Below are 24244 nucleotides of genomic sequence, written 5' to 3'. Positions count from 1 at the left end.
CTATAAGTGGAAGCTGCAGGCTGGTGGGAATAGATTCCTTTATAAGGACAACACTGTTTACCTTTATTCAGGGATGTGAAAGCAGCCTCTTGCAGAAATAATACAACCCCATATAATTAATGCCCTTGTTTGCTCCCATGTGTGAACATTCTATTATATTTGTGGTCTAATATAAGTGTGGGAGAGTTTGTGGTGAGAAGACAGTTATGACTGCTTAATGGAGAGCTGCAGGGTAGTCGATATAAAGATGCTTTTCTTTGGCCCATTTAAATTAGAGTGTGAGCAGCACATCTGTAGCCTAACAGATGACGATGTGCAGAATCCATTACAAACAGTCAGAAAAGCAACATTTTAGACAGCTCGGGATTATTTACAACGACGCATCAGTCATATGGGCAGGCTGGGGCGGTATACAGATTATGAAGCTGATTACTTGTTTGGCTGTAGTAAACCTGACGTTCAATCCTACAGGTGTGCTAAAAAAGGTGTGAGAAAAAACTGAGCCGGTTTGTAAGGAAAAAATCCTGCTTGTTTTAAAAAAATATGGTGTTCTTCGTTCCTCCTTCTGCCGAAATCTGAAGGGCAGATAGGGGTGATTTTTATGGGAAAGCAAGGAGTCAGGGATAGAGACCAGATGAGTCGGCAGCCGTCTGCTACTAATAAATGATGTAAGAAACGATGGAGCCTAATCACCTCCCTTCTCATAGAAATATCATGCTTTATATAATTATGTAATTTCTGACGCATGTAGTTAGTGGGAACACTTATGTGAAATGTTACTTCTGCAGTAAGAGAAACGATTTATTTCTCACTCAGCTTACAAAAACATACAAATCCCTTCGAAACGCCCTTTCAGTATAGTTCAAATGGAAAATGACCAATATAGATGTTAACAGAGTGTACACAGCAGGCCGTGCTCTATTAAAGGTTCTTGAAACTGATTAAAGAAAAACTGAATAACTTGGAGACTGCAGCAATGTAACGGTTTAAACGTGAGGAGAAACTGATACCTTTTTAAATCGAACAGTGCTTCTGAACAATGGCAATATGGAGAAACGTTGATCTGTCCCAAGATATCCGATAAGAATGGAAGCCAGAGGAGCCTGAGGGTAAACACGTGAAGCATCAGACCGTGCAGCCAATAAACAGACCCGTGCACTGCAGTGATTCCAACACACGAGTCTTTTGGCTTTTACTCAAAGGCTTGCATGGCTTGAACGGTTGCAGTGTGAGTCTGTGCTCGGTAATAAGTGAAAATGAATGAGGGAGCGTTGGGGGAAGGGTGACCTGCTGGACAGCATGTTGAGGGAGCGTGCGATGGGTGCAAAGCGTAAAAGGGAAAGACGGCGCAGGCTCCAAAATGAAACCGGCTACTTAAAGAAAGTGACAGTAAACCCTGTGGAAGGGAATCCTACAGTCAGTGGGAGGTCTGGTGCTGCACGACGCCGCCATTCTCCTCAATGTGTCCCAACAGGAAATACAACCACGATTGCAGAGTCCATCTACGTGACCTGCATTCATTCACCCCGAAAAGCTCCCTTTAAAAAATGCTATACAAAATGTCAGCCCCACTAACACAAGCGGAAAAAAGTGAAATAGCTGCTGGGAACGAGCAAGCACCCATTTTAAAGCAGCCGTCACTGTTCATACATGTGGCATTTAGGAACCCTGCACAAAGTGTGCTTCTGAATACAGCTGTGCCTCTGTTAACGCTCTTTTCTAAGTTCACATTCTGCGTTTTTTTTTTCGGACTCGGACTGCACAATACAGTTTACTATTTGAACACATACACAGTACAGGAATTTTCCACTTGATATCTTCTGGGTTTCTGCAGAGCAGCATACTCCGAACGTGGGAATCGTGGGCGGGACAAGCTGGGGAGGGGAGTGGAATCAGCAGCGCCACGCAAGCTGCAGGGGAGAAAAGAAAGAGCCCCAGAAGCAGGAGGTGGCAATTGCAGCCCTCAAGAGAGCGAAGAGCAACAGCTGACCACTAAAAGTCAATCATACGTGTAAACAACACGTTGTATCTGCCCATCCTCAGTAAAAAGTCACCCCAGAGACCCCACATGATTGCCACCTCTCACAACCTAGAGCACCAGAGACCTGTTTTCCATTCCAGACACCAGGCGAGTAGCACTTTCCTCAACTACTCCATGTTTCACTGCACAAAGTTTATCTTTTGCTCTGTCTTGTGACCAGACAAGCCTGGAAGGGGAGGGGAATCAGCAGCACCAGGCAGGCTGCAGGGGCGAAATGCGCTTCAGGAGCAGGAGGGAGGAGGAGGCAGCTGTAGCCCAAGAGGGAGCAAAGAGCAGCTGTTCAGAATAGTCCGGACTGCAGTGGGGGGGAGGTAGGGAGGAGGGGGAAGAAAGTAGTCTGTGCAGTGAAGGGGCCAGTAGCCATGGAAGGATACAAATGACTGACATGGCTGTTATGGGGAGGGACTAACAAGCTTAAAACCAATCGGAAGGCAGCATTTATAACTTGAGCCAATGAAGAAGATGTTGCGGAGAGTGGGCGGAGCTTCCATATATAGTGTATACTGCATGCCTCGTAAAGCGATGCAGCACATTCGTGCTGCAATGCTAGGCGAGGCCGAAAAATGACAAAAATGTTTGTGGCAAGTCCTGCTTGATGGACACCGGACGTTGATATGTTTGAGAATTCGCTGCAGAGTGTTAGAGAGATACAGAGTGAGGCAACAGTAGAGGAGTTGGCAGTGTGGCAGGAGAATACAGGGCGTTTAGATGACTAAGTATGCAGGACTGACTAATCTTAGACACAGAGATGGATGCTACCAGATGCACATGTACTTCCCGTAGTTACCATGGCACATGGTCCAGCGAACATTATCCCTAAAGGCATCTGTAAATTGCTAGAACCTGTGTGGCAAAATGACAATATTTCAAAGGTTGCTGCTCATTTAGTGAAGCACTGTATGATTTGTTTAAAACACAATCCTGAGAAGGGTACCCTTACACCTTCTGGTAATTTTGCACCCCCTTCTTTCCCTATGATTTACATAGAGCTACATCGAGTTAATAATTTTAAATATGTGTTAGTAGTAGTTTGTGCATTTAGCAAATGGGTTAAGGCTTCGCCAACAAAGAAAAACACTGCCATAGCAACAGCAAAGGTTCTTATTAGGGAGTTTTTCCCACGCTGCGGCTTGCCCCGTTTGATTTGGAGTGACAATGGAAGTCAATTCAATGCGAAGGTGATCCAACTGGTGTGCGATGGTCTGCACATCAAGCAAAAATTCCATGCAGCCAATCACCCTCAGTCAGCAGGTTTAGTTGAGAAGTACAACGATACTCTCAATCTAAAATTGGCAAAAATTCAGGAAAGTACTGGGTTGCAATGGCCAGATGCCTTACCTCTTGCCCTATTGTCCACCAGAATGACATCCCATTCTAGAACAGGATTATCACCCTATGAGGTGATGTTTGTTCGTCCAGCAAATGTGTGGGTGTCCCGAGACCGAAAATGTTTTCTAAGATAGAATATCCTTTATTGGTTGATTATTTGTATGAACTCAATAAAAGCTTACGTTCTGTTCACCAACAGATACACAATGTGTTACCTTTAGCACCTGAGGGGCCTGGGCACACCATTCACCCTGGTGACTGTATATTTATCAAAAGTTTCCAGAGACAAGACAGTTTGGAGCCCAGATGGAAGGGACCCTATCTGGTCCTCATCACAACGAGGACAGTGGTAAGAGTGAAAGGCTAGAAGCATTGGATCCGCGCTTTCCACTGCAGACGGGTGCTGCTACCCTTTCTCTATGATGCCTGGGTGCATGATGAAATTGGAGACCAAGAGGTAAAGAAAGTCACAAGATTTCTTCTGTTCTTCGATGCCCAACTAGTTTGGATGCAGACAGAGGAAGAAAATGATGCCGTTTTTTAATGCGGCAGTCCCTGCAGAGTCTCAGTCCCCTGCGCCCTCTGAATTTCAGATTCTTCTCCAAGTTGAGACAGCACCTGGAGAAGAAAGGTACAATTTGCGTCCTCGATGGAAGAGTAGTGCACCAAAAGAGAAGTGAGTGTAGTTAGGGATGGACTTTATTGGCTAAAATTAGTGCCAATGCCCCTTGTTTCTGCATTTTCTCATTAAACCAGGGAGTGGAAGATTTGGTGCACTGCTTGTAATGAAGGACAGCATAATTTGAGGGTATTTTCCAAGGAGGCAAAGGGCCCTATCCTGATAACATTGAACATTTGAAGATGGGCTACAATTGTGTGGCTCCACCGCGGCGTGCTCAATCGCACCACCGGGGATTGGACAATAGAAGCCTGCCAGGGAGGCTTGGAACGGACCCTGATTCTTTTATTGAAGTTTTTTCTTTTTGTTTTTTGTGTCCCTTCCATCATTGGCTCAATCATATAATGTCTGTTGCTCTGGTGATTTAATTTGTAACATTGTAGTAAAGACGTATCTGTTTGGTCGACCTTATGCAGAAGATGAACAGTTTCTTGTTGCCCTGCGCCCGGGACAGATTGGTTTTGAATGGTTGCTCAGGAAGAAAATATTTTGGGTTGTAGTTACCTCATTGTTCCTATTGGTGGGAGGGGGGCTGTTCTGAAGTTACCTAATCATGTTTCTTATATCGGGCTGTCTCCTCAGATTGTAGCAAAAGAGCCATGTATAGCAATGACACACAACGAAAATTCTTTGGGGATAACACAGCTTGTTATCCCACTGATTCTGTTACAAGTTTATGGACTGCCTACCCCTTGTCATCGGTAAATTACACATATGTTCATCCTCCCCGATTCATAGAGGTAAAGGGTGAATTCGGTCTGGGATATCCTGGACCTTGTTTATATCAAAGAAAGCCGAGGGGAACAGGGTACCCTGGATGCATGCCTGAAATGTACTGTGCTGATCTACACCTTAGTAAAAGAAATATCACCCTGACAGGGTGGTACTACCAAGATCTGACTGTCACTCAAGAGGCAGGTATTTATCCTACATGTTGCCCTATGATATATGGTACTGACACTTATTTGTATCGCAATTGTTCAGGAGAAGTAGTGTACAAGAATGTAATGCAATAAGGAAGAAAGGATGATCCCAGTATGAAGGGAATGAATATTAGATATGCTCCATTAGATTATCAAGATCCACTCTATTCGCCTCCAGGTTTTTAGTTTTTTGTCAAATGGTATGTATACTAATATGTAAAACGGTGCAGAGGATGTGGCTTTGTGAATGGTGCTACCTCTTGGGGTACCCTGCAGGCATAGTAGACCAAATATAAAATGGGTAAAAAGAACATTGACAAAGGAATTTTGTGAAGGCGTTCCTGATTTTGAAGTTAATAATTATAGTAATGGTATCACTTTTGGATATAGCCTTTCCTCTATTATTACATTTGGTGGTACCGCCATGGCCATGGGTGAACGAGCTAGAGGGTATTTTGGGTGTAAGTTACAAATTGTATCTAATTCTACAGTGGCAGCTTTATGGGACATCGCTACTCAGTTGGAAAGTATGTGCATATACTCTAAACAAATGAGATATGCAGTTGATTTTATTTTAGCCAAAAATGGTGGTGTATGCACAATAATAGGAGCACAGTGTGCGGTCGGTATTACAAATATGTAAAATAATTTTACAGAGCATATTTCAGATATTTTAGAAAATGGGATGGAGAGCGGAAATTAGAGTTGGTCTTTGTTCGGTGGTTGGGGTTGGATTTTAGAAAAAATAATATATTTCATTGTCCTTATAGTATGCTGCTGTATTTTGATTCAGTGTCTTCCCTTATATTGCTCGTATTGTACAACTTATCTTACTCCAAAAAGAATCTCAATTCATGACATGAATGCGACTATAATGCTTCAAAAAGAGCTTGATACCATCATGCAGATGGATGAGGGAGTTTTTGGTTCAACTACTTCCCTTGCAGGTTCTGCTCCTGGTTTTACTTGTACTGCAACTGCTTAGTGTCATATTTCTCTTTATGCATGATATATCCATATACATACTTGTACCTGATATATTATCGGTTGTATAACTATATTTTCCTTTACTCTACTAGAATTGTAAAGACCCTTACCTGATAGCAAGAACAAAAGTTTATACGTATTAGCATAAAATGCTAAAAAGAGTGTCTGATAGAATTGAGATGTAACATTGTCATCTTATTCGTGTTTTACCCAAATTTATGTTAGTATTTATATGGCTAATACATTATTTTTGCATATTATTTGTAGACACAATCAGTAAATACAGATGTTGCATTAGTTAGGTTGACATCCGTGCCACCATTTTTGGTCTTGAAGACGCCATTTTCTATTTTAATCAAAACTGTTATTTACTCATTTACGAGAAATGGTCTTTGTAAGTTTTATTGCTCCACTGCTGAAACTTGCTCATTAACGCATGCCTTTTCTGTTACATAGAGGCCTTCTCCCACCTGTCTAGAGGGGAGGATAGGCCAGACGACCTTGGATAGTAGATAGCTTGTACTAGGCTGCGGAATCAAAACTTATGTTCTGTGCCCCCATTGTATTACGACAGCTACCAAGTACTTTTCCATTATAGGCGGGTCTGTGTGGGCTCCGCAATCTACATAATGTAACTTTATGCTTGTTAGAGGCAGTCCCTCGTCAGCCATCATAGGAGGCTGGTCAGACTGGACTCCACTGCAGTGTACTTTTTGATTAAACTAGCTTGCTTGCATTTTCTACTGCGTCATCAACTTTTCATTCTTGGAAGGCAAGAGGAGGTCGTGAGTGACCTGGGTGACCCTAGTGGGTCACTTCCTTCAAGAGTGCCATCTGAGGTGCTCATCAAGTATATAAGCCAGCTCTTAATGCAAGATAGAAAGGAGGCTGTCCCTAAACTGGATTAGTAAATTCTGGAAACAGCTGCAGTTGGTTAGAATAGTAACATTTCCTGGGATGCTGTTAATAAAATTAGGTCAAGAAATATCCCTCATACATAATTCTCTGCTACAATGTAATATTCTTGGTTCTGAGTGGGTGACTCACTCTGCTATTTATCCTCTCGAAGTAGATAAAGAGGTAGGTGATCTCTGATATAGCAGTTAAAAAAAATCCTCCCCCTATTATAATATCTCTGCCAGAAGTTGAATCAGCAATACACAATAGTGTAGGTGATAAGGCCCAGACAGGACCTCAATTGATATATTAAGATGTAATGTTGCTCTCTAGAGTCCCTTGATCACTAATGTTTTCAATGGTTCGCTCGACCCTCACATCCCTCAATCATGGAAACTGGGAACAATTGTACCTATTTTCAAGAAAGATGATTGGATATCCCAAAAAGTGCTATAGCTCCACTCTTTACTAGATTGTACTGATAAAATTATTGGCAAGGGTATTTACAACTGTCTTGCAGAAAGGGCCTAGAAGCAGCATATCTTGTCCACATTCCAATTTGGGTTCTGTGCATGATTGGGAATGATTGTACAGTGCTTAAATCTGAGCTGAATAATCAATAGGCATATCTCAGTCAAACTTAGTCCTCTTTATATGGCCTTTATAACCTTTCAACAGTGTTTGACTCTGTTAACAGGTCCAAGTTGTGGCTGAAACTTTCTGATATGGATGTTGATTCATCTCTGGTGCTTTTAAGCCCAAATGGTGAAATGTCCCCAGTTTTCAGCCTCAAGCGCGGTCTGCGACAAGGATGTATTTTGGCCCCTATCATTTTTATTTTATACATTAACGACCTTTGATCACACTTGATCTCTGTTCAGGCCAACACCTCTGGAGCTGTTGACACGTATGATGCGGTCCTACTGGCTCGAACCCCAAAAGCTCTGAGTGTGCCGGTGGACCACTCCATCCAGGTTCTAGACCTGGCCACCAACTATGGAAAATCCCATATCATGGCCTGTGGACCAGGGAGAACTGATAACCTCAAAATTATTATAAAGTGGGAGCCTTCGCATAGATTAAAGATTTTAGTTATTTGGGCGTCACTTTTAATTCATCAGGTTCTTCGCAGCCCCAACTGACCAATTTATGTCTCAAAAGCAGCAGGTCAGCCGGAGCCATTCTTAATTTAACTAAATTATGGGGGAAAGGAATGATCACACCACTTTTAAAAATGTACAATGCTCAATGTGTTCCAGCTGCTACGTATCGCCGCTATGTATGGGGCAGGGATATGAGTATTCTATAAGTGTTAACCTCTTCTCTTCAGCTTGAGGAAAATCGCATATGCAGAAGGGTTTACAGCTTCCCCTGATATATCTAGGTTTTTTTTATACGCAGAGTTAAACCAGTGCTATATTGAGGGTAGTGTCCAAGTGACCCCTTTGGTACTCACAGTCAACATATGGATGAAACCTGAAGCAAAGTTCTGTAGAGATGTCATCTTAAAGTGTCTCAGTTTGGATAATTGGGCTCTATTTCCTGGCTGAAATACATCTCTACAAAACTCCAGGATTTGGGGTTGTCTTCTCCGTTCTTGTGCCCTATAATTTTAAAGAAAGTAGACAAATCACAAGAGCCTGTTTCAGGAATTTTGTGCTGAAATAAGGCTGCAAAAGTAGTTGGTAAAAAGTACAGTGATGAGTTATTATCAGACCCTCGCTAGCCCAAAGCCTGTTTTTCACCTTTCTCTAGAATTGACACAATGGGAAAGGTCTCTCCTTTTTAGGTCTCGCGCCTAGCGATGCAGTGCATAGCACTGCTTGCGCAGCGAAAGTCCTTTTGTCCGGGGTTCCGAAATGGACCCTGGAATTGTACACGCTCGTGCGTGTGTTTTTAGTTTTGTCTTCCGTTATTGGGCTTTGAGTGCATGTTTTTTTAAACAGAGCACACAATAGACCAAAGGCGGGTGCCATTCTCTGCCCATGGCCTATTGGTGTCTGTTACACGCACCAAAACCCATGTGCTTTCAGTTATCGTGCATAGACAGGGGCGAGATAATTGAAAACATATGGCTCGCTGTGGCGCGTGCGCGCGCACCGCTAGCAGGCTTGTTTTATTTTACAATATCGATCGCTTTCATGATCGCTTTCAGTGCCGCTTGTTAATCCTGATATTATGCTATGGTTTTTAATCCTGATGTCTGTTAGCCACCACATTAGAATGGTACTGCACCCGCAGGCCTATTAGGGGAGAGTTTGAGACGGTCAGACTTGATAGACTAACAGTTTCTAATGGTGCTCACAATGACAGCTAGTTTAAAAACTAGGCGCTATCTCCACAAACCGTATGGTGCACGAGCTGTCGCGGGCACAGCGAGGCACAGTGTAACAGTGGCTGTCCAATGCCTGTCAGCCAGCGCCTTCTCTTCCTGATGCCAGTCGTGTACCACAGTTTCACCCTGCTGCCAGAGGCGGATTGTTTGGCAGCACTGAAGGCCGGTCTCCTCTGAAGACTCTACCAGGACTCGGGAGCTCATCCTCCTCGACAGGGACTGACTCCCTTGGCCTTAGGTGTTCTCAATGAGCGGCCGAACTACAAGTCCCGTGGCTTGCCTGTGCCGCGAGAACTCCCTCTTGCCCCGCCATACCGTGCCGCCCCAGCACTGACGCGCCCGTCCCCCGCCCTCTTCCTTGGCGGGCACTTAGTGCAGCGCACTGAGCTCTGCTCATAACCTTCATGCCCAGGATCATTGGAGAAGGAGGAGGTGATGGGCCCATGAAAGAGTGCGAGTACAGCCAGATCAGCACGCGGACCTCCTCACCCATGGAATCCAGTAGGCCGCCGGCACCCCGTCAGAAGTGGCAGCTCTTTCCGGGGAGGAACCACTTCTACTGCAACGGGAGGATCATGATGGCCCGCCAGACCGGCATCTTCTACCTCACACTGCTCCTTGTCCTACTCACCAGTGGACTCTTATTTGCCTTTGAGTAAGTCATGTGCTCTCTTGTTTGGTTTGTTAAGGTCTCATGACCAATTGTTTGCTAGTTCCTATGGTCACTACCAATTGTCTGATAGACTACGACTACAACTAATAAGCATGGTAACTGATTTTCTGTGCCTTGAAGTGCCCTAACTACAGTAGAATTTACCTTCCAAACCACCCAAGAAAATAAAGACATCAACCCCTTCCCTGACCTTATGGTACAGAATCACGTCATAAATTTCTTAGGAATGAGAATGCATAGAAACCCTGGTGGCCAAAGGGGGTGAGTGGAGAGGTGCCATGGTTGTGTTGGATAAATGTTATATTACACTTTCTCCTGTCAAGAAAATGCTGCAACGGGTGATTGTTCTGGCGTGACCTGAAAAAGATTTGTCCATCCACGGAAATAGCTTAGGTTCCTATGGGTCAGGCATTTGCTTAGTCCTAAACAGATCAATTGAAACAGTTGAGTTCCAAATGTGGGCAGCAGTGGGTATTTTGTAACCCTAAGCATAGCCAGGTGAGTCTCACATTGAGCACAACTTGGATCACCCATGTTCCAATTTGGGTGCCCCCTTCGGAGAAATCATATGTGGGTGCGTGGGAAAGAACATTAATCCATACACAAGGGTTTGGAAGCGCAGTATGTACAACTGATTCTCAAATCATGTGTACTACTAGCCCCAGATCTGTGTGCGCCTCAAGTCTGGGATGACATTTATTAAAGGGCAGTAGGTGAGCTGGGTTATGTGTAGATTATCTGGGAGAATTGCTTCCGAAACTTCTATACTGCTTCTTTTTTAGTTGCTGTAATTGATGCGTGACCCTTATTGGGCTGACTATGTTTTACCAACTGTTTTTGTGTGTAGTTGCTTAGTCTCATGATCGACTGCCAGAAGTGTGGTTGTGGGTAACCTAATGCTGTAATTGAAACAGGAAGAAAGCTGTGTTGCTGATATTTTGGACATTGTGCAGAAGCTGTAATATTTGGATGTTCACTGAAGAAGCGCCATTGGGAAAAAGTTAATTTCTGAAAATTCCACATAGGGAAGTTAACACATGGTCATCAAATAACCATAGCAACACAAAAAGATGATGGACGTAATGCTGAACATTGTCAAAAATTCACCCCCAGTCACGGATCTGGGTTGCATCCATCGTAATTTTGCTCACCATGCCACCCCAGTTTAGACCCAGCCATATACAAATCAGTCTTGAGCTTGCTCTACATGGGAAAAGTCCATCCCGAACTGCCAGGACGGGTACTCCCTGGACTATAAAACAAGCATCTTGGGACCGGGTTCAGGGTATCACCCCTCATCAGACAGCCTAGCATGAATCTAGTGGCAGAGTGAGCACAGGCCTTCGTCTTGGCTTACCCTTCCCACTAAGAGAGACTTGTAGCAACACAAAAAGATGTTGGACGCAATGCTGACCATTGTCAAACATTCACCCACAGTCACAGATCTGGGGTAAATCCATCGTTTTTAAGCTCACCATGCCACAATAACCATCACATTTTTATTATTTGAACTAAATATTTGTTCACACTGTGGTGAAGGCTACTGTGTGTAGGGCCAGGCACAAGCCCCTTGTTCCCATTATGCAAAGAATGGAGTTAGAATAGTAAATTATCTAATCACACTATATCAGATCCCTGCAGTACAGATGTAAAAACTCTATTTCTTTTTTGTTCATAATTCATCGCTCTCTTTCAAGACAGGACACATTTGCCATCCTCAACCTCTGCTGGAAGGATCTTGCAAGATAGTACTAAATTCCACTAAGTCCTCCACCTGTTTATTTCCCCCTTTTCGTTCATACCATTTGTTCTTTCCCTTTCCATTTCCCTCTCTCTCAATCCCGTCTCCTTCCCATTTCTTTATTGTTTTGACCTCCTATCTTCTATTTCCCTTGTCTCTACTCATCACTATCTACTTTACCCATCGTTCTTTTCCCTAGCCGCCCTTCTCTCGTACTCTTAGAACCCTCTTCCCTCCCGGTTTTTGCCTTACACATTAAGCTCCCTCCTGTTTCTCTTCTTCCTATCAGTACCTTTCTACAAGCATTTGCAATGCAATACTTCTCGCATTTCTCAAAGGTAGAGCTGTTGGCCTTAAAAATAACAATATTTTTTACTTTTGCTTTTTTATACCAATAGCAATGCCTCTATGCGAATATATTTACAACACTGCAAACAAAATAACAAAAGTAAAAAACATTGTAATTTTCAAAGTGAACAGCTCTAACTTTAACAAATGCGAGACCTATTGCATTGCAAATGCTTGTTTTATTTAGATCCGGCTCAGTGTGTCGACTCGTGAGCATCAGAAAGTCAACCAATGGCTTGGGAGCAACTACCCAGGATGTCCTTATGACGGGGTCTCTACACAATCTCTACTGCATTATATGTTCTTTTGTAACTATTTTATTTATTCGCAAGAACATTTTCTCAAATCCCTAATAAAAACATCAGGGCACCGTGGATGTGTACAGGCCTGGCATAACTTGCAATCACTGAATACACCAATTATCTGTTTTAGGGTGAGCTCTTTTCTCAAAGCTGCAATTCGAGCCAGGAAAACAATGGAAGGACAACAATGATATGATAGCACCCTAGTTTCAGATATTAATTATTTTTGACTCTTTTGTACAAACATTTTATTGGCTGTCTTATACATGGGCAGTACGGGCAATTGCTATATTGTACAAAAAGGACTTACCTGTATATCGCCGCAAAAGGGGTTGTAATTCTCAGGGTGAAGATGCTGCTGTGAAGGGGAGACCTGAAGAAAGGGATTCACATTGAACTCTGCCTGGAAGTAATAGATAGGGGTAGGTATGCACCCCAAATCCTTTGTCACCGCCGACTCAAAGCTGGTGGTCAGACCCCCCTTGGTAGGCTCATCGGAAAGCAAACTCGTAATAGGGATGGCGGTGGAGTTCCTCAGTACCAGACAATGGCAGCTGCCTTGCCCCATTTACAACACCTGCTGTTGGGTGTGTTCTGGCAGTCGGGGTCTTCTGAATTGCAATCTACCTATCTCATAATATGGCTGTCAGACCACCAAGCTCACTGCTTTCAAACCACTACAGCCATTACAGCAGTTCAAGGACCACCAAACTCATAATATTTTTTTGTTGCAGATTTATATAGCATGGACTCGACCAGAAGGTATTGGAGCGCTTTACATGAGCACCAGTTATGTTACACAAGGACACATAGATTTTTGTGATAAGCACAGGGAGAATAAGTGATTTGCCCAGAATCACAGTGGAGTCAACCCTGAGGCTCGAACCTTGGTTTCCCAGCTCCAAAGTTGGCAGTTTAGTCGTGAGATCACATCGTCTCCCAATAATAAGGCCCTTATAGTGTGAGATAAGCTAAATCACTTGATTGTCTGAAAGCAAAGCAAAGGAACGTCTGAAAGCTTAGAATTCTTTAAGTCTTGAGGGAGAAATTCAGCCCCTGGATCCTGCGAGGATCTAGTAGAACAAAAGTCATGGTAAACTACTTCCACTCTATATTTAAAATGTGAGCCCAAAACACCTGGCTCGGTGAAGGTCTGACGGAAGAATTGGAGCCCACGGGAAACAGCCATATCATTGCAGTTTTTACAACAACCGCATTTTTACAACGTGAGCCATTACATCCCAGATCGTTTCAATGATTTACTTTAGGGCACACACATTGGTGTTGGATTTACAATCCAAAACCTTCCCTGCTGTTGCACAAACTGGAGTAGGAATAGTAAATTATACTATTCCTAAATCCAGAACGCTCCCCTACAGCAAGTCATTGAAATGACTTGTGATGTAATGACTCGTGTTGTAATGACCGCATTCAAAAAGCATGCGATGTAACGCATGCAAAGTAATTGTATATATATTCGGAGCCCACTAACGTCTGAACAGTATTAAAAAGTTCTCTTGAAGAATTATTAGCATTATTAACTTTCACTGTATGATAACTCATTTTTCTTCCATAATACGTTTTTTATATCTGGAATAATGCTTCTACATTTGATTTTTCATCAGTCCTATGGCTAGATCTCCAGATATTTTCATGTCTAAGGCATTTATACACCGTTTGTCATTACTTGTAGGTGAACAGAAGTGCAGATTGCCTATTTCTAAATGTAATCAGATTTTTCTTTGGGATAAAGCTAGAAACCGAATCTAGCAACCACTTATTATGCACTCCTACTGCATCATTTGAATGTAATGGAAGCAACGGCCTTGAACCATTCAAATGTTCTTTAAACCATCAACATTCGATTTGTTTCTGGCACAATATTTTTTTGTCATTGCGACCGAATTGACTTTAGGCTTTTGTACTATTAAATCTAATTTAAAATGGACTGCATTATTGTCAGACCAAATAAACTGAAGTATTACTTCCACCTTCAATGCAGGATAGTTTGAAAAAATGACATCTAAAGTATGACCTGCAATCTGTTTAGCTAAGGTCGCCAACTGGTTCATGATATAACAACTAAAGGTTTCTAATAAACATAATGATTATTTATTCTTGGCATCTTCTAAATGATCATTGAAATCACCCAAGATTGTAATTTTTGAGCAGTGAATACTGGACTTTAATAATTAATTAAAGGCATTTTGAAACTGTGTCTTTGGCACCAGTGGCCTATACATTGACTCTCCATTTAATGTCTCAAGGGCATTTATTTTACATCTAAATACTATAGCCTTCCTGTCATCTAGGTGTAAAGGTTCGCAGCTGACTTGAAAAGAATTGAGCTATACCACCTCCACATTTATCAGTTCGTTCCAACCAAAAACTTCATATCCCACTGGGAGTGCAGCAGCAAAATCTAGAGCAGAAACTTCATCAGCCCAAGTTTCTTTTGAAGATTCCGTTTGAGGGGTGTGTGTCTCTAGAAACTCAAAACATATTTTATTTTTCTGTTTTATAAAAGACCAAGGGGCATATTATCAAGTACGGCGTTAAATATTATCGCCGGTTTAGCAGCAGAAAACTGCCGCTAAAGCGGCGATAATGGGCTTGATAATATGCCCTAGAGAATTCCAATAGAAGTCCATGTTCTGGTGTCAACATGCGCTTCTATTGGAATTCTCCAGGGCATATTATCAAGCCCATTATCGCCGCTTTACTGCCGCTAAACCGGCGATAATTTTAACGCCCTCCTTGATAATATGCCCCCAAGAGTTTATTTCAAAACACGCTAAAAAAGCTTGTGGAGTCATTAGGGCAATGCCATGAGTTATTGTCAAATGGGGAATTTCTCCATATCCATTCAAAATTGCAATTATTGCTGCATAAACACTCCGCATCATCAATCAAATTAAACTGCGTATACTCTGGGTTCTTACCTAAGTGATTAGCGTGCAGCAATATTTCCCATTAACTTGAATTTCTTATAATTTAATTAAATTAAACAAGCTAAAATGTCAAAGTCCTATCTTGTATCAAATATTGCAAAACTCAATTAACTTCCCAAACTCATGGGGCTCACCTGAAGGAGAAACATTGGAGACCCGATTCTTTAATAAATCTTGCTGAATGGTCCCAGTTTGTAAGTACCCTGATGGAAATGTTCAGCACAACTTACTTTGCAAGCCACTCAAGTATAGCACCACATTCACGGCAAAATCGGTAGTACAGTCAAACATTTGCACTGCAAAAAATTAAATGAAATGGGTGGATAAGGAAACTAAATGAGCTATCTCCGACTTTGAAAATGGTTCAACATCACAGATTACAAGAATTAATTTCTTCATATACGAACACAATCTGGAGGAAGGACGAAATCAGCTGCTCCAAAAAATTAAAGGTCTCTTCTACATCTTAAGCGTAATATCAACAATTTCAAAGGATTCTGGGGTTTTGTGAACAATAGAACCTTTGGAATACACAAACAAATAATTTAAATGTCAGAGAGAAAGACAGAATCATATATGTGCCAATTTGTATGGGATTAGTGGAAAAGCTGCAAAAAATGTATATCCTCTTAAAGCAAGTAGCATCTCTTTTAGTAGCAAACAATAATGCATGGTCATTACTAAATCAAAACAAGATGTCACCCCTGGACCGAATAGCCTACCTGCCGCACTCTCTAAAAATGATGCAGAAAATTAGTCCGAAGTCCTCACTCCTTTGTCCAACCAATGACTGCTTTTGAATTCCATTCCGGATTCAGAGAGAGACGCAATTCTTTTTGAAGAAAGTACACCCAGGTTATCCAGATGTCTATAGGCTAATCAACCACAGACATTGTGGCTGAATTCTTTGCATCACTATGTTAGAAATTGGGGTCTCTAGTTGGCAGTGGTAGGTACCTTTGTCCAAATAGGAACTCTTGCTTTTAGTCAGGGTAAGGGGGCTACACTTCTAAATAACCCATGCTCACCCACTTGGTAGCTTGGCATGAGCAGACAGGCTTATCTCAGAGGCAGTATAAAGCATTTGTGAACACATAGAGTAACACAGTGAAAACACTACAAATGGACACCACACCAGTTCAGAAAAATAAGTAATCTTATCCAAACCACAAGGGCAAACAACAAAAATCCACAATATAATTCTAAAAATATGACCTTCAGATGGTAGAAATAATTCAGCTAAAAGCAAATTGTAAATGCGTCACTTTCCTCAAAAGTACCTTAGATGCATCACGCAAAACAAACATAATGGCCGCAGGGAAGGTGCTGTGTTGGTTCATTACATGCAGGGAAGGTGATGCATGGGTTCCTTGCTTCGGGGGAGGTGATGCGTGTGTTCCTTACTGCAGTGCAGGGGAAGTGATATGTCGGTACCTTACCGAAGAGGAGGTGATGTGTCGGTTTCTTATTGCGTGGGGAGGTAATGCGTCAGATTCTTACTGCATCCCCCAACGATGCGACAAACTTTGCACCTCGATGCGACGATCTGCGACAATGCATGGATTCTTACAGCTCCCAGCGGAAAACAGCCTCTAGAGGTAAAAAACAACAGCAGACACCTTTTTGCAGGGCGGAACTCCCAGCAAGGACGCTTAAGGGAGCTGGTGGTAAAGTCTTTGTGTCCCTGAGACTTCAGAACAGGAGGCAAGCTCAGTTACAGAGCCCTTGGACATCTTTTCTGCAAGCAGGTGACAAAGCAAACAGAAAAGTCCTTTTTTTTCTTTCCATGGCAGCAAGTAGCCACTTCAGGCCAACCCCAGACAGCAAACAACACAGGGGCAGTATTCCTCCTCAGCTTCTCTGGCTCTTCTCCTTGGCAAAGGTTCCTCTTGATTCCCAGAAGTGATATAAAGTTGTGGGGTCTGGGCCCTTATATTTACACCACAAAATCATGTTTTCCTTGAAGGTAGAGAGTGTCTGTACCCAGCCAAAACAAGTTCTGTCTTCACTGGTGCAGCTTCCTGGCAGGAGGTGGAGACAGCATTGTTGAAGGCAGACCAAGTCCATTCAGGTGAAAAGGAAATCTCCTCCCCCTACTCCAAATGCAACCCAGGTCTATTAAGCCCAGCCCTGACTCATCAGACTTCTGGAGCTACAGCCCTGTCCCAAAGCCCCCTGTCACCCAAAAGCCAGACATGCAATACACAAACCTAGCAGAGGCACACTGGATGGTTAGGAAAGAAAATACCCACTTTCTAAAAGTGGCATTTTCAAGCACAGAATGTAAAAATTACCCTCACTAAAAGATGCATCTTAACATTCTGAGTTCAGGCATACTAAACTTTAACTTCCTATCTTGTTCCTTGGGTCAGTTATGTTTATGATATGTTATAAACTAACTCCCCATTATGGCCCATGGGAACAGATAGCCTTGCAATAGTGAAAAACAAAATTGGCCGTATTTCACTATCAGGACATGCCACACACATCAGGGCATGTCCTACCTTTCACATACAATGCACCCTGCCTTAGGGGTGACTAACATGTAGAAAAGGGACTGTTTAGGGACTGGCAAGTGTGTGCACTTGCCAAGTTGACATGGCAGTCCCAGACTGCACACAGGGTCTGCAATGGCAGGCCTGAGCCATTTTTACAAGCTGCTTCTGTGGGTGGCACAATCAGTGGTGCTGGCCCACCAGCAGCATTTGATTTACAGGCCCTGGGCACACATAGTGCACTATACTAGGGTCTGACAAGTACATCAAATAGCCAATCACGGAATCACTATTCCATAACAACAATTTACAAAAGGGATAACTAGCACTTTGGTACTGAACAGGAGTGGCAAAGTGCCCAAAGTATCTAGACCAGCAAAAACACAGAAGGCAACAGAAGGAAGGGAGACCCACTCCAATGGTCCCATATCTAACACACTACCACTGGAGGACTAAGAGAATTGGGCTGACAAGTTTGATACTAAACTGATTAATCAGATAGGATTTTGATCAGGAAGCGTATGGCTTTCGCAATATTAAAAGAGAAGTTGCTTGCTCAAAAATATTGTCTGCACGCCTGTTTTATAAATGTAATATCTGCCTCGAAAAAGATTACAAGACAACTATTATGGCACAGCTTAAAGCATTAACACCCCAACACTGCCTATCTGTGTAATTGAGATGCTACATACAGAGACCTGGGTTGCTCTAAGTTGGGGGACAACCGCAGCCGGAATGAATGCCTGTACAGTCTCTCTACAGCTGTACGGCATCAGAGGAGGTCGGAGCAGGTAAATCCGCCCACTTGTAGAGCTGTGCAGAATTTGAGGGAGATTTCCCGTATCTCCACAGAATTCCACAGAGTGAAACTAAATGATCTCTGACCATGCCTACAGATTAAATTGTGCTTTTAATCAGGACCACAGTTGATTTACAGAAATTAATTAGTGCCTTTGGCGGTTTTATTAAAAGTAATTGGGGCCTATTTAAAAACAACTTGCGCCACCGGTACGCCACTTTACCCATCTTAAAAATGATACAAAAGTGGCGCAAGAGGCCTGTATATAAGGGCCATAATATGTGGATAAATATGAAAATTATTAAGGTTTTAATGTTTGGAAATCGACCAAATAAGTTTGAAAATTGCTACTTAGAAAAGAAAATAGACACTGACATGCAATATACTTACCGAGGAGTAATATTTGAAAATCGTGGAAATTTCAAGCTGCACCTGCAAGCAATAATGTCAAAGACCAGTTCTATGCTTTTTACATTTAAATGTTTCCCAAAAAATATAGGCAGTCCTTCTCTGAATCAAATCCTTAAAGTGATGAACAGCAAAATATTTCCCTCTATAGAGTATGGATCAGAAATTCTAAGAGGGAATGATGCAAAGATACTGAATATTAAGTCCCCACTTACAGACAACTGGTTAGTATACAGAATATTACCACATAAGCTTAAATGCATTTAGAGTTTGGCTTAGCTTTCCAATAATTATCTTGGCAAGGAGTTTACATGAAAACTTGTAAGAAAATAAAAGATACCTTAAGGAGCAAGCTAAATTCTTGGTGGATGTACTTAGACAGGTTTTTAACGCTATCAAATGTTTAGGGTTTATGGGTACTACCCATCTTGCCTGTGGCTCAGTAGCATAACTATAAGGCTTTTCCCGATGGCATTATATCAGCATCTCTAGGTACAAGAACATTGTACAGGATGCCCAGATGTGCTCCTCCACAGAACTCTAAAAGGACTTTGATCTTCACAGATCCCAATACTAACATGTACCTGAAATTATATGTGTAAGGTATTACAGAAACCTTAGCCAACTTCAAACGAAACATACAATTCACTGAGGACCAAGATGCTCTCGCAAATATAAAGAACTCTTTTCATTAACACACCTTATACTCATGTGTTCCTGCAGCTATGAGTGAGGCTGATGTCTGGCCTCAGAGTGACCAAGACTCGTGTGATACTTTAATGTCACCCAGAGTATAGCCATTGCATCCCGAAACTGGTTGATTCAGTTCAAATATCTCCCCAAGTTTTAATATTATAGGAGGAAGCTTTGGCAGAAACCTAGAGATTTTTCCTAAAATTGGGGTAAGTGGTGGGGTATGAGAAGCAAGATGGCGACTGCTTAGGTGAGTGTTAGTGGCATGCTGGCCCGATGCTGGTTGAAAAATAGCGACAGCCCTGGGAGTAGTAGATGTTGGTACCCGGGGACCAAGGATACTTGGGTTTGATAGGTGGCAGCCCCCGGCTGGTGCTTATCATAGGAGGCTTGACGGTGTTGTGGCGGCTCGCAGCAATAGCCTCAGACCACCCGGGCTGTGGTGCCTGCTCCCACAGCATTACTGGCGGCAATTATAGGTCCGAACCCTGTTGCTGTTGCCGGAAAAGCTAAGGTCGGCCGCTCCTATATGCAGGCTACTCATGGTGAGAACGTAGGGAGAACCCAAGACCCAGTTGCCGCGGCTTGCAGGACGGGGAAATTCTGCAGGAGAAGAGAGGAAGGGGTGGGGTCTTCGGGAGCTCCCAGCCGGCCTGCCCTACGGTTGCTGATCTCTTCAGAGGCACAGCTGCTAGGCAGGAGCCACAGATGCAAGGACACGGAACCACAGAGTCTAAGGAGCAGAGCAATAGTCCTGAAAAAGGACAGACAACAAAGAAAACTGTCAAGGATGGACCCTCAGGAGAACAACCATCAGCTGAGTTTCATGTTCAGCAAGAAGAAGAAGGTTTGCAGGAAGATTCTCACACTCCTCTTTTGGTGAGCCTCAGTAGGGGGGTTGATAAAGACAAGGGGGGCAGGCACCCTCCACAGTGGACGTAACCACAACCAGTGAGATTAGAAGTAGGGATATTGACCTTCTTCTGTCTGATACAAAAGTTATCTCCAACTCAGCTCTACCGGCTCAGTCAAACCTGCCTCCACCTGTGGTTTCTAGTTATACTATTCAAGAGGCTGTGAGTGAGGGGGGTAACAGACATGCAATAGGCCCTGCACGGATAGGGTCCACCCCAGAGGGGATGGGGTGTACGGATGTGACCCCGACAAGGAACCAAGTGACTGCTTCTACTCATTGTTAGATGGAGCTCAATGGTCAGCTGATGGCTCTGCCTCCTCCACAGAGCTTAGTGAACTGGATGATGATGACAGTGGTCGTGAAGAAGGCGGAGGTGGTTGAGTTTCAACTGCTCCAAAGATGGGAAAGAAACATAGTCAGCGCCCTCCGGGGGGGAAGGATCACACATGGGATTATACCCCTACTGAGCACTTCACACGCCCCCATTCAGGGATGGATCAGGGCATTGGATCCTCGGAAACCACCCACATTGGATACTGTATATCAGGCAATCCTGTTACACCGGGAAGAGACATGCCAAGATAGTTGCAACACCAAACAGCCTTAAGGAAGGTACAAGGAGTGGTCAGGAAACTTACCAAGGCATGTAACTCCATCAGGGAACGGATATCAGATCTTGAGGCAAGAGTTCTCTCAACTGAGAAAGACCTGGTGGCTACTCGGGCTCAAACAGAAGTGAACGAGTCGCAGCTAACGGATATACAATGGAATCTTGAAGACCATGAGAACAGTCACAAGCTCGATAATCTGCACCTCCTTGGGGTCCCTGAAGGAGTTGAGGGATAGGACACTCTGGCTTATGTGGTCGAGCTATTTTGTGCTGCCCTCCCAGAATAAACAGGCTGGAACTGGGCACAGGAGGTTCAGCGGGCCCTTTGAGTGCCCTTCACCTTGAGACAGCCATCCAAAGATGCTGCTAAACCACAGGTCATACTTTTTATTTCAGGAACTTTCCTTTTAAGACTGGCAATTTTTGAGAAAGCCTGACCCGAAGCAAAGAGATCCAGTGGGGACATAACCTTTTTTGTGAGACCAGATTTTTGCCACACTACGGTGGAAAGACAATGGCGGTTGAGGCAGATGATAAAACCTTTTCAGGACAATAAAACACAATCTTTCTTAGTCAATCCTGCTCTTCTTAAAGTGAATTGGGGGGGACAACTGGATTCTTTGTATCAGAGATTAAAGTAAAAGAGTTCCTTGATGGTCTAAAACTGTGAAGAGAAAAAAGGGGAGTGGAAAAAGAAGGGGGGAGGGAAATGGGTAGGAAAGGGAGGATATTTATTTTATGCTCTCATTCAGGGGTCTTTTTCTTGCTCTTCATCTCCTACCTCCACAGCGTTGTTAGTACGCAAAACCTTAATATCGCAAGTCATTACAAGGACTTGCTGTAGGGGGTGTGCTGGATTTAGGAATAATATTATTTACTATTCCTATTCCAGTTTGGGCAACAGCAGGAAAGGTGTTCTTTTTTTTATATCCAATACCTTTGGGGCCCCTATAGCAAGTCGTTGTAATGACTTGCGAGGTAAAGATATTGCATACTAACAACGCGGTCGTTGTGACGCCCGCGTTGTAATAGCACTGCATTTTCAAAACAGTTTTGTAAATGCTGTTTCTCCAGATAAGAAGTGATAGTTTAAACGTATAAACCATGGGGATTTATTCTTTTTTCTCCTACTTTTCTGATTAAGGTCTTGACTTTACCCTCTCTATCTATCTTCTCAGGTCAGTCAAAAATGATAGTTTTATGGTATATATCACGGGTTATGCGTGCTTCAACCATCACACACAGACTGTATCAGTCTGATCACTCCTCAGAATTGGGTGGGGGATATGGGCTGTGGGGGGTTTGGGTGGCAGTTGGGGAGGGGGCAGAGGTGGAGGGAGGGGTTTGGTGGAAGGAGCAAAATGAATTTTATTTTATCCAGAGATGGAAATGAGGGTAGCAACAGATTAATGATTAGTAGGAATTCGAAGGTAATGTCCACATAGCCTAGATGGGTAAAATAAGAACCTGCTCAATAAATGTGCTGAGGCTGAATGACAGAACTAAGCGATTCAGGGTGGCAGAGTTTTGTGAGGGGTAGTAATCCAGACATTGTGTGTCAACAGGAAACACATAAACCCTGGGATAAATGGGGTATGATTGCCATAAGGGGATATAACTTGCTGGTCTGTACCTCCCAGAGCTTTAATATTCGAGGGGTAGCGATTTTAGCCAAACCTCACATTGGACGCACTGTGTGTGCAATATACAGGTCCAACCAGGATGACCCCAACATATTTGAGGATCTTGAGGTAGAGTTAGCTACCTAGACACATGCCCTGGTAGTCAGCGGGGACTTTAATATTCATCAAACAGGTGAGTCCCAGCAAGCCCAGCAAAACCGAGGAAAAAAGTCTAAAGTACATAGGGCATTGCTTTCCCTCATGGATAGTCAGGGGTTGACTGATGTAGGGAAAATCAAACATCCAAATATTCCAGCCTATACATACTATATGCAGCCTCATAAGAAACATGTCAGACTAGACTATTTTTTCATAACAAATGGTCTTATAATAAAGTTGACATAACGTAGTCTCTGTCATGCCCCGCGGTCATGCCCCTGAGATGCGGATTAGTATTTAAGTTGCGAAGGGTGTGCTAACGCTGCTTAGCGTTCTTGCACATAGCCCCATTTCCGTCCCCCTGGTGTTTGCCTGACTTCCGGTTAGTTCGTGTTTCCTGCTTCCGGTTGCAGACGATTCGAAGTAAACGAGTGCTGGCGTACTCGTTGTCCCTTGTCTGGCGTGGCGTTGGCGTTTCCGTGCTTACAGAAGCGGCAACAGTAGCTGCGCGATTCCTTCTGGTTGGTGTGGCTTTACCCGACTGAATTCCCCGTTACCAAGTAAGGTCTCGGAGTCCGTATCTATTCCTATGGTGTTTCCGTAGGTCCAGTTCCACATGTTGTTCTTTTATGTGGACTCCTTGGGTTGAACCTTGCATTGGCATTCTGTTGTGTTTAATAGTGGAGCCTGCAGTTAAGGCGCCTCTCGGTCATTGACAGGCCGGAGTGGTATCTGTTTCTGGTGTTGTTTATTCTTTCAAATTACTTATCCTTGGATATGACGAACTTCCCTTGAATGAGAAAGGCATTTCCCAATCTTTATCCTGCACTACGTTTCCTTATACGTATTGTAGGTGGTGTTAACTAGCGTGGACCATCAAGCACCATTGTAGGTTACAGCATTTCATTATAGAAGACAAGGTAATCTTTATTCGTAACAATTGAGATCAGGTGGGGGACAAGTATCATTTATGAATTCCTGACCCATTACTATCTGTTCCCTTCAGCCCTAATGTAAACCAATCACCTTAGGAGAGTAGTAGAAGAAGACGTCATTTAGCCTCCCTCCCAGTTCGCTTGGATACTTACGGGGTGAGCTAAGTACCTTCACAGGTTACACACATTCGCAGAGGGATTGCTTGTTGTTACACTTGTGTCTTATCATAGGATTTTCTTGTAGAGTGAGGCACAGATATTCATGCTGAGAGTTCCAAGAGAGGTGAAAGAAAATTGTGGTAGGTTTACCTAATCTCGAGGGTCCAAACATTTGAGGTCATTGGAAATTGATGCACATTAACAAAGATTTTGTTTTACAGCTGGGTGTTCCTGCCTTTAAC

This window comes from Triturus cristatus, chromosome 3_2 (assembly GCF_964204655.1).
Source record: "Triturus cristatus chromosome 3_2, aTriCri1.1, whole genome shotgun sequence".
Taxonomy (NCBI): Eukaryota; Metazoa; Chordata; class Amphibia; order Caudata; family Salamandridae; genus Triturus; species Triturus cristatus.
Note: the sequence above shows the minus strand (reverse complement) of the source record.